Consider the following 12,751-nt stretch of genomic DNA (forward strand, 5'->3'; position numbering starts at 1 on the left):
ACTGACTTAACAGGAAATTATCAGGAAATATGTAATGTTCTGGTAATATGAAATGTGAGGAGTCTGAAAATATGATTTTGAATGTCAATAAACTATATGTATGAAAAACTTTGGATTTAACTGTACAATTAGGCTAAACTACATACTGTTCCTTGTTAAGACGTGTACAATGGAGCATTATTTTCATAAAAAATACAATCAAATATATCCTAAAATTCCAGCAACTGCTAATTCAGCTGTCATATCATCCTCCATATTTAGTAGTACTTCAGGAAAAAACAGCATTAATTAATTTACCTTGATACGCATCTGGGTCATTCAGGATTGATTCAAGACTGTTTATTCCGTTTACCCACAGAATAAATCTGAAATAAACATTAGCATGCAAAGTAGAAGGTATTTTACTGTTTATTTTGAAGTTTAAATTAATTAATTAAACATCTCATATTGTGTATTTTAGTTAAGTTTATTATTTATTTATTAAGTTTTTATACTATTGGAAGTGAAAATTAATATATGTAACACATGGACAAACCACATTTTAATTTCTATACATTGGATACATCATGTAAAGTAATAGATGATTGTCACCTCACAACAGGCTTATTTGAAGACGAGAAGATTAGCAATGCTATGCACAGACTGGCCATGTGTCGATACTTAACAGCAAATGTGAAGCACATTCTACCTGATTGAGCGCTGTTAAAGCTAAATACACCCATCATGCTTTGTTTGTCATCTCTCTTTGCACATGGCACATGAATGCCCTGCTTTGGAAATGGTTCCTGTGAAGAACAAATGGTGTGGATTGGCAGGCGGCAGTAAGAAACACCACTCTCTCATTAATGCAGTGTGGTGGTAGCCATTTTGCCAGGGACAGTTGGTGCAAAAGTAGAGAAAATGTGCTGACCAGATCCCAATGAGAAGTGAGAGAGTGTGAGCAAAAGAGGGACAGAGAGATGGAGATGAATAAGATGATTTTCTATAGATTGTCAGATCATGTTTCTGGTGGGGAGATGGTGTGATTCTTACAGGCACAATGACTCACACTGGCCTTCTGTTCTCTGGCGTTGTTACTCTGCTCATTTGTTCCAGTTTTTCTCGCCGTTGGTTGCCTTTTATTGTCCCTATTGTTCTTTAATTTGCTCATTTCTCCTCCTTTGTTTCTTTTCAATTTATTTCCTTTTTCCCTATTTCTTGTTTCATTTATTTTGCACAAATTGCAGGGATAGGTACACACTTAATGATTCGTTTTTAAAACAAACAAACAAACAAATTAATAAATCAATAATAAATTAATTAATTAATTCACAGTGAGGTACAGTAGATAGTTGATTGCCTGCTGTTGTAGTGATACAGGAACACACCGTAGATAAGATAATATTTGTTTTAACATGCAGGATTCCAAACATGCAGTATTCATCCCTAAAAGTCAATAACATTTGATTGGTCACCCAGCAGCAGTATAGCTTACACCTAATCATCCTTGCAAAGACAGCCTTCTATACTATGAAAGCAACCCATTTACTCATCTACTAGCTTTCGTGTGAAATCCCACTTCTCATGTTAACAAGCATTACTTTGGAAAATGGTGTTAAGGTTGCACCTCTCTCAGAGCATGTGAGAGTTTGCATGTTGTTTTTCTTCATTGTTGTCTATGCGGTAATGAGCAAACATGCCCATAAGTTACCTCTATGCCTTTTCTGTCAGTGACACATTGTGCTTGTGTGTGTGTGTGTGTGTGTGTGTGTGTGTGTGTGTGTGTGTGTGTGTGTGTGTGTGTGTGTGTGTGTGTGTGTGTGTGTGTGTGTGTGTGTGTGTGTGTGTGTGTGTGTGTGTGTGTGTGTGTGTGTGTGTGTCATAAGAAAGTCTTCTCTCTCTGCATGGCTCAGCACTGTTGTTTACCCATTTCTATCTGTCCATCCACTGCTCATTAGGAGTTTCTCTCTCTCTCTCTCTCTCTCTCTCTCTCTCTCTCTCTCTCTCTCTCTCTCTCTCTCTCTCTCTCTCTCTCTCTCCCTCTCTCTCTCCCTCTCTCCCTCTCTCTCGTTTTCTCTCTTTCTCTCTCCCTCCCACTAATGACATGTTTTCTGCTAACTAGTATTCTCTTAATGATGCTGTGATAACCGGAACTGGCCAATATTACACCAGGTTTTTATCCTCATTTTATAATAACAACCACATTGGACCATGCAAACAGCCTCATTAGAGCTCTGCATCAGTCTCTCACTCTCTCTTTCTTTCTGCTCTGTGTGTGTGTGTGCACGTGTGTATGTGTGTGTGTCATAAAGAGCTCCACAGCACAGTTTGTTGTTTGTGCACTAATGAATGAATGCTGAAGCTTCCTGGAGCACACAGAGAGTGAGCAGAAACTGTAGACTGCAGACTCATAAGGTATGTGTAAGCAAAATATGTAAATAAAATGTTATATCGATGTTGCGCAACATGATTAAAATATTTATATTTCACATTATGCATGATTTCAAATGGAATGACTTGTTCTATGAAATTTTATGCATTTTATTTCCTGTTACAAATCTGTTGCAGTACCGTATTTAATGTGCTGAATTAAAATGGTAATGTTATCTCTCTCTCTCTCTCTCTCTCTCTCTCTCTCTCTCTCTCTCTCTCTCTCTCTCTTTCACACACACACACACACACACACACACACACACACGTATATATATATATATATATATATATATATATATATATATATATATATATATATATATATACGTGTGTGTGTGTGTGTGTGTGAAAGAGAGAGAGAGAGAGAGATATGCACGTGTGTGTGTGTGTGTGTGTGTGTGTGTGTGTGTGTGTGTGTGTGTGTGTGTGTGTGTGTGTGTGTGTTCATATCTGTGTGTTGTGTGTGTGTGTGTGTGTGTGTGTGTGTGTGTGTGTGTGTGTGTGTGTGTGTGTGTGTGTGTGTGTGTGTGTGTACAGAAAAGCTGACAGACTGAATATAATGAGAAACAGAACATTTAAAAAAAACCTAACCTAAAATGCTTCTTGGGAGCGATTAAGATGGATTTATTTTTGCTCTATTGATGCTGGTATATCTAGGCTGGTTTATGGTTGAAGTGGTGGTGTGTGTATGTGTATTATCGCTCCTTGGATGTCATGGTGCCAGTCCGTTTGTGCCTCCCAGAAAGTGTCAACCAACACTCTAATTAAACATGGATGTGGGGCAGGGAGTGTACAGATGGGGCACATGCCACGCAGCTCTTTCTCCATAATGCCAATCCAGAATGAGCCATGCCAATCTTTGCCAAACCATTCGAGGCCATGCCATCCTCTGCAACTCCTGCCACCCCCTAACAAAGCATGCCAACCAACACCAAGCTTTTCCAACTGATGCCAGTCTTTGCCAACCTTTCCATAGCAGGCCAGGGCAGAAAAAGAGGAGCCCAGCATGTATTCTCTTTAAGCTGCAGCTAATTAGTCCAAAATGAGGCTGAATCTTGCCTTCACAGGCTTAGAGAGCATTAAAGAGGAACTAATGCTGTTTTTTTCTTTCACTTTTTCATCTCACATTTACTCTCTCCATCTCCCACTCAGTTGCTCTTTATTTCTAAACCACTGTCTCTGTCTACTCACAGGGCATTGCGAATAGATCAATGGAGGAAATATTTAATTTTATATTGGTTATTCTGAGAAAAAAAATGATTAGACATTAATGCATTCAGTGGGAGGATGGCTCAAATTTGAAGATTTTCTGAGAGCCTTTATCCTAGATTGCTGTTTTTGGTGTTTGTTATGCATCAAACCAAATAAATTAATATTTGTTAATTTTATTATCTCATCAACACTGTTGACTCTAACTCGTTTTTGTAAATGTTTGGTATATTTGACCTGAAAATGTTCAGCTTAGTTTCTGAACATGACAGAATCCTTCAACAACCTATGCAGCTTTAAATACTGATGATACATGTTTAAAAAAACAGAGATTACATAAAGAGTAAAGTTATCTGTACCATATCTACAGTCCCCTCCAAAAATATTGAAACCTCAAGGCCAATGCTGTTATTTTTGTTTCTGAAGATATTTTTGTTTGAGGATATGATGTATAATGGATGAGAATGAATGAAAATATGAGATGATGGATCACCCAATTTTTAGGTGAGCAAAAATAAACAAACAGATAGGCTTAAATAAAATAACACTTAATATTTGATTGCATATAACTGTGTCAAGCTAGCAATCCACTGAAATCCACTGATTACTGAGCTTGATTCAATGCAAGCTTAAGTCATATCACTACTGTACCTCCACCACGATTGACAGATTAGCTTTTATTTCTTGGGTCAAGAGCAGATTCTTTCTTTCTTCATCACTTTCCAACTTGGCTCCAGAGCTTTTGTGGCCCATTAATGTATTTTCTTGTGATTTCCAATCTGACCTTCAGATTCTTATGATTGGTTTATTTCATGTGCTATGCCATCTATATTTCTGCTCTCAATGTCTTCTTCAAACAGTGGATTGTTATACCTTCACCCTGCCCTGTGGAGGTGTTTGGTGATGTCACTGATTGTTGTTTTGTATTTTTTCTTCACAGTTCTCACAGTCATCAAATGCTGTTGTTTTCCTTGGCTGACCTGTTTGAAGTCTGGATGTTACACAAGTAGTTCTTTTCTTTTTTAGGATGTTCCAAATTGTTGTATTAGCTATGCTTAATGCCTGTGCAATTGTGCTAGCACCTTTTCTCAACTACAAAATGGCTTGCTTTTTTCCACCTACCTGAAGGCACTTATTGCATCGCTCTGTGCTCCACCGTCCCTTAAAGTCTCCAGCACAACTCGACTTGACCCACCTTCCTTCACGGTATGAGAAAGACAAGCATGAGCACTTCACTGTACTGGCACTCAGGTGGTACAATGAGCTTCACTTGACTGTCCAAACTGCTGAGTCACTGAATGTCTTTAAATAAAGGGACCTGAAGCACTGAAAATGAGCACTAAAATACTTCCATTGTATTGTTTGGGTTTCTTTACCAAGAAGCTGTATTAGATTTGAAACCTAAATGCTAATATCTTTCAATAGCTCCACAATGAATCTATTAAGGCTGTGCAATGTATTATATCAAGTGGTCAAAGGCGTAATAAGAATGACGTGAAGCAAGCTATTACAGTACATACACACTGAAAGACAGATAGGCAACTGCTTTAAGGATTTCTTATTTCTTTAAATTGTTTTAAGTCTGCAATTCCATGGAGGGTTCTGCTGAATACCAAACAAAGCAAACAACAGTTATAACCCTTTTCTTTAACACAAAACACTAAATGATTTTCCATTTTCTCATCTGTTCGTTTTATAATTTTTATTTTGATAGAAGTATTTGTATAATACAATTATAATTATACATTTCGATATCATTTGTATTTGCACGGCATTTAGTCTTTAGTTTTTCAGTTTCTTTTCCTTTTAGTTTCTCATTTAAAAGCATTCTAGTGAAAAATTGTAATAGAGTATGGATAAAGTATTTATCGTGCAGCTTCTCAATCACTGCAATCACTGCTGATGATGTTCTATGGATGTATAAATCTACAGTCTAGGATAGAAAGTTCTACTTTGTGGTACTGCTTGCTTGTTCCATGTTATTGCCTTACAACTTTTGTTAACAGCAAATAGTCTGGGGTGAACACCAAAAAAAATGAAATCTTATATTGAGGCATTTTTACCTTTGAAAGACAGAGAAGCTTAACCCTGCAGTCCATTTCTCCCAGGCATCCCATGCTGTACAAACTCATCTCTTACAGGGTTTTGCTTCATAGTCTTCATAGACCCTGACCTACTTGTACTAACATGAGGATATGTATTTCATGGAGACTACGATGCTCTTCGGTATAAGGATGTCTGCCAAAAGCTGTAAATGTTAATGTGTTCCCATCTTGTGTTCCCAGGATGGGCTCTAAAATGCTGTTGGTCAGATTTGTGGGCAGTACATTAAACTGTCTCAGGACCCAGATTTTTTACTGGCACCCCTCAATAAATAAATAAATAAATAAATAAATAAGTAAATAAGTAAATAAATAAATAAATAAATGCACATAAACTCACCATCCACTTTATTAACAACACATGTACACCTGCACATTTATGCAGTTAATAACATCAAACATAAGAATGGGGGAAAAGTCTCTGATCTCTGTAACTTTATCCATGGCATGAATGTTGGTACCAAATGGACTGATTTGAATATTTCATAAACTGCTGATCTACTGGGCTTTTCACACACAACAGTCTCTAGAGATTACACAGAAACCTGTGAAAAACAAAAACATCCTGGATCTGCTGAATGGAAACACCTTGTTGTTGAGAAATCAGAGCAGAATGAATGGACTGGTCTGAGCTGACAGAAAGTCTACATTGACTCACATAACCCTGAGGAGGATGAGCTACAACAGCAGAAGATTATATCAGGATCTACTCCTATCAGCCAAAAACAAGGATCTGGGAGAATCATAGGCACAGACTCAGTGAAAATGCACAGTTAAATCCTGGAAGAAGACCAGGTGTTTTTCCCTAATGTTTAACTGTGCAGTTTTGGTGTTCATGGCTTACAGGAATAGAAGCCATTACAGTCTTCTGTTGTTGTAGCCCATTCCACACTTTGTGCATGCTGAGATGCTTTTTTTTTTTTTTGCTTACTATGGTTGTAAAAAGTGTTTATATGACTACTGAAGATTATATCCTTCCTGGCAGCAATTTGGCAAAAAAATGCCAAAAAAAAAAAAAAAAGATGCAAAAATGGCCATTTTCCTTTCACCTCTCTGATCAACCAGGCCACTTGTTTCCACCCACTGAACTTTTTGTTACCATATTCAATTACTATTTAGTGTTTATTCAAACTTCAATTTAGTGTGAGAAGCTCAAGGTGTGCATGCATTAACTCTTGTTATAAATGTCTAAGTATTTTTAAAAATTAATGCTTGACCTTTAAGTATTTCTCTTTGCCTGTCCAGCTTTGTGCCAGACCATGTTCATCATTTGTAAATCTTGTTTATTCTAAGACATTGCTATGGAAAGAAACTTTTCTTTGACTTTTCTGGTGCAATGTGATCTAGAATGGACCTTCATTGGGGTTTTTTTGTATGTTGTTGCTGGTTTTGTTGTTTAGTCACCCATTATGTCCTTTGCAGCAAGCTTCAGAATACATACTGTCTGGTATGGTGTTTTTTTGTTTGTTTATTGTGTGGGTTCATCATAATAAAAAAGCTATCTCAATCTCAAATTTTTAACAATTTGCACAAGGTCACAAGTGCAAGTATGAAGTTTAAAAGATTCTCTCAGTTTTTGTATGAAATCACATTCAGAATGTAAATGTCTGGACAGTGAGATGGCCTGAAGTAATAGAAGAAAAACATCACTCTAAACAAATCACAGTTATTTCAGTTAAACTACATATAATGTCTATTGAAATGAAGCAGGTCTAAACAATACTGATGGGACTAATCTGCCCATTAATTGGGGCTTTTTTGTTCAGTAGGTGATAGGAAATAATGGGATGTTAAAATTGTTAATTAGATTAGCCTTTAAGTTCAAAAATGTTTAATTTCTATTTCCTTAGTTAACACACTGGGCTTCAATCCTTGACGAGTGGAGATTCCTCCTATCCAGCCCCGCCAAAGCAAATACCCCACAATGCATTTGGCCACAACATTTTCAAGCTGTTTCCCCATTGGACCACCAATCTGTTCCCACAGCAGCCGGATAAGCAAAGGGTCCCACAGGCTTGTGAGTAATGCACCTGTGTTTAATACCTGGCAACTGAGAGCCTGGGATGGTAAGAGGTGAGGTAATTGAGTTAATTTTAGGTAATTAGACCCCCTCGTGTTTGTGTCTATGAGAGTTTGTGGTTTCATGTGCACGTGCATGTACATAATGTATATAATCATTTTTCTCCCCTTGTGCCTCCATGTGTAGGTGCCAGAAGGATGCAAAGCCGCAACAGGCTGACATAATACACATGAATATGGGTGTGTGTGATTGTAGTGTGTGCAAGGCCAGCTGTTCAAACAGGCCTGTGAATAATGAGCTCTCTGCATGTCTCCCAGCCAGACACGCAACACAGCCAAGATGAGCAAACTGTGGAAAAACATCTATTACTGATTCCCTGAACCTTCAGAACCAGCAACAAAATGGATATCATTTTTCATCATAAATTGAGAAGTTATATATTACATTTACTGTGTGTAATGTTTACATGAACACTTTTTTCTATAATTATGTTTACTCATTTACATTTTGAAACAATTAAAATTTTCTGTGACTCTAATTAGGAAACTCAGAGACTGGTGTAAAAGTGTGCATATGACTACTCTGTGTGAATTGTCCAACATTCATTCATTCATTCATTAATTCAGTCAGTCATTCATCAGAAATTTATAGAGCACAGGGAATGAGGCAGGACTATACATCAGCTGGAACATCATTCAATTGCAGACCACACACACACACACACACACACACGTTCACACATTCACCCCCTCATTCACACTGAAACCTACAGAAAAACTGTAGATATGTAAAATTCCACAGAGACAGTATCCTAAGCTAAGAATTAAACTGGAGACCCTGGAACTGTGAGGCGCTGCTATATTTAGTGCCCTATATTATGTTAAGTTTTTTATGTTTGTCCAGTAGAGAACAACTAAGAGCTACCATATTCTATATTTTCTGTCTTTTCTTATTCCATATATTAATTGCTGATAAAGTAGTAATGTTTTAGTATGTTTTTTTAAACAGGGCTTTATATCTTATGAATAAAAGTTCAACCAAATTTCAGTATATTTCATTTTAGTTGCTGTCGTCCGGTTCTGATTTAAAACTGTAAGACTAGGTTGAATTTTCAATTTGTTCATTGCTTGTTTTTTTATTTTGTCTGTGAGTGTGTGTTTGTGACACATCATCACTTCATCTTGTATTGATATTTGTGGACCATGACTAGAAATGAGTCCTTGTAAGTAATATTGTCGCAACTGCACTGATGCCATCAGAAACCAGAGCTGCTGATGCAGAAAGCACTTATTGTCACACTCAGTCCCGACTAATAAAAGTCTTCTTTTCTCTCTCCCATTTTTCTCTTGGACACTCTGGGGAGGAAAATAATCGTCACTAGAGATATATTTTTAATCTTCCCTATTGCCTTGCTGGGCTGCTGAGCGTAAATTGGAATGCTTCTCCAATTAGGTCCATGAAAGCACTTTGCAGGGACGTGAGAAGTGGTGGCACTATGGCAACCACAAAGTCATACATTAGTGAGATAATAGCCTATTGCACATCTTTTTAGTTGAAGCCAGAGTGGTTGGAGACACAAGCGGGGATGATGGTAGACATCCTAACTGAACCAACTGTCTGTTTTGTCCTCATTTACATTCTCTCAGATGGAGAGTTCTAACACATCACACATGCTTTAGTGATTATAGGTTGCTAATTCTCCCTCTCTTAGGATGTTCAACAAGTGATTTAAGTACTGTATATTGTGTAAAATCTTGACTTTTTTTTTCAGACTTACTTATTTAGATTTTTTTTAATTATTGGTTAAGTGTAACTATTTTTTTATTTTAACGGACATCATATATTTACATATTTTAATTTTCATACTCATCAAAGCATCCAGTGATCGCTCATGCTCTGTGGATTGAGGTATTGTCCTCTTGAAAGAGTCCACTCCCATCAGGATAGAAATGTTGCACCATGTGAAGGTGATCTGACAGAACATTTTATTGATTTGTAGTTATCTTTATATCTGAGAGGACAAGTGGACCAAAGCCATCTCAAATAAATATCCCATAACACATATGTGTAGCCTAACACAACCACCAGTTGTTCCTATGAATTTGTCACTGCATGCCATAAATGTATTTATATTGCATTGGCTTTATGATGATAGTTAAATCAGTTTTAAAAGCCAATAATAATAATAATAATAATAATAATAATAATAATAATAATAATAATAATAATAATAATAAGAATAAGAATAATAAGAATAATAAGAATAATAATAATAGATTCAACTTTACACTAAATTTGACTTTAATTATTTAAAAATAATTGTTATTTAAAATAACGGTTAAATAAATAAATTGTGCATGAATGCTGGAGTTGGTGTAGATGGTGTGTGATTGTGGAGCAGGGAAATAATGGTAAGGTTTGCACTAGGCTTGCAGATTATTTGCTCTGGTCTATGTTTTTTGAGTTGATTTGCTTCTCTGAAGAAAGGGCAAATAGTGTAAATGAAACTGTGCATTGTGTTCACTACACTTTGCTATGAATAATACATGGAATACATACAATAATTACATGGAAATCTATCACCAATATCCATGGCTTAACTAGTGATGTGCATGTTAACCACCTGATAAACAGGAAGGTTCCTTTCATTGGAGAATCCACCAGTTCTTACTGGAAACTGGAGTGTGACCATCAACAAAGACCATTAAAGAACAGGTTTTGTATACTACTGTATGTCTCCAAAATGAGATTGGATCATCTCAGTTTTCTAAGTTGTATAACTGCACAATTTATTTCATGAATCGGATAGTTTTTCTGAATCCCTTTTAGTTTATGTCTCATCACTCATTGTTAACATGGAGTGATTTCTCTGAAAAGATATATGAAGTGATGTCTTTATTTAATGAAATAAATTACAGTTCAAATAGCATGATTATATTGGTACTGTTAGATACTGTATCTGATTTATATGTTTTGGCTCCGAAAACTTAATAATGCTCTGAAAAATGTACTAGTATGTGTGGGCTGGGTCCGCCCACTTTAACTAAAGTAAAAACCAGTCTGGATTATGGCCCAAGGGAAATAAAGCTCACCAAGGCTCAGTGCTGACATTTAAATTGGTATTTTTTTTTTTACCTGTATCAGTATCTATTCACATTTCTTATGAGTAAATCTAATACACTGAAAACAGGTAAAGAAGATTCTCTATCTTGTCTGGGTAAAAATGGTAAAATAGTGAGTCTGAATCTCTTTTCTAATGAAGCATTTATATTGATTTAGCCACAAAACATGAGATGTAAGAACCAGTGCATTTAAAAGTACAATATATGGCCAAAAGTTTGGAACACTGACCATTGCACTGATATGTAGGTATTCTCCAAATGGGTACCACAAATATAGAAGTGCAAATTTGTATAGAATGACTTCCATGCTGTAGCATTGGATTTCACTTCACTGGAACTAAGATGCCTGAACTTGTTCCAGCATATCAATGCCCCTGTGCACGAAGAAAACTACATGAAGACATGGTTTGCCAAAGTTTATGTGGAAGAACTCAAGAGTTCTGCACAGAGCCCTGACCTCAACCCTACTGAATACCTTTGGGATGAATTAGAACGCTGCAAGCAACCCCAGGCCAACTCACTCAAAATTAGTGCCTGACCTTACTAATGCTCTTGTGGCTGAATGAGCAAATTCACACAGCCATGCTTCAAAATCTAGTCAAAGCATTCTCAGAAGAGTGGAGGTTATTATAATAGCAAATGGGACTAAATCAGGAACTGGATGTCCAACAAGCACAAAAGTGTGATGGTCTTGTGTTCAAACCCTAGTGTATTTCCTGGCCTTCGTATTGTATCATTTAAAATACTATTGTGTTGTTGCAAAAAGAATCATACTGGGAAAATGACTTAATTTGAAGCCTCTGAAGTATGTAACAGAATGCTGTGAAGTGGTCTTAAGGAAAAGGACCTTAAAATTATATTATGTGTTCAAGTAAGGAACAAACTAAATTTACAGACATCCTTAAATGCTGTTGAAAGCCTCATTTCCTCTGTATTATTTTCACTGTAACTATAACTGAATTTAGTACATGTGAACCATGCATGCATAATAAGCATGATTGAATTCAAGGTGACATATGGCTTTTAGTCAAGCCTATATTTATTACTCCGTGACTATTGGCCTCTCTCTACTCCTTTGTTCTTCACATGGTGTATTTCATACCGAGCCATGCTCTCTGTATGCATCATCATCAGAGATATGAGAGGAAAGAGAGACAGAAAGAGGGAGAGAAATGCTTGTGAGCATAGCAGGGGATATGGAGGAGTGCTGCCAAGTTTGAAGTTCAAAGATCCTGAAAATCAATAGCGTCAGAGGGGAGGGGAAGGGGGGAGATAAATGGACAGAGAAAGTGAAGGGCTATAATAAAAAGAATGGATGTAGAAATAAGGCACACACTGAATTAGTGTTCAAAGCATAGAGTGTCTGGCCACTGGGGATCTACTCAGAAGGAATTATATCCGCTTTTTTTCTCCAGCTATTCTCATAGCCAAAAGCATTCGCAAGCACACACTAAAATCCAATTACACTGAATAACAGCATGCATTATAACAGCATAACAGTTAGTCTGTCTAACAGTATAACTGATGAAAATGAAAGTCAAGAAGATTCCACTTTTTGGCCTTGGAACACTACATAGTTTCTGTAGCCTTATGATTCAATTCATTGTCCTGCTACAAGATGAAGTTCCATTTACTGAGTTTTAAAGCATTTAGCTGGACCATTTATTCTGCTTTTATAAATTACAAAATTTGTCCTGTTGCTGCCCTCATGCACAAGATTTAGTCAAGTATGCCATCTAATCTGTCACTAGCACGCTCGGCTTTCTTGTTTCAACATACCAAACAATTGATCAGAGGCTAAAATGCTTTGTCAATATTGCTGAATGATATATTCTGATGTTTTACCATCCTGACAGTTTACTTGCATTGATACTTTATTACATATG

The 12,751-nt window shown here is 36.7% G+C and overlaps 1 long non-coding RNA gene across 1 annotated transcript; it reads left to right on the top strand.

Annotated features, from left to right (window-relative positions):
• The first annotated feature begins 2,263 nt into the window (after window positions 1-2,263).
• LOC113642664 lies at window positions 2,264-9,089 on the top strand. Its single transcript, XR_003440635.2, has 3 exons — window positions 2,264-2,394; window positions 4,562-4,827; window positions 7,574-9,089. It is a non-coding gene; the product is annotated as an uncharacterized LOC113642664 (long non-coding RNA).
• The last annotated feature ends 3,662 nt before the right edge of the window (window positions 9,090-12,751 follow it).

This window comes from Tachysurus fulvidraco, chromosome 5, assembly GCF_022655615.1.
Source record: "Tachysurus fulvidraco isolate hzauxx_2018 chromosome 5, HZAU_PFXX_2.0, whole genome shotgun sequence".
Lineage (NCBI taxonomy): Eukaryota > Metazoa > Chordata > Actinopteri > Siluriformes > Bagridae > Tachysurus > Tachysurus fulvidraco.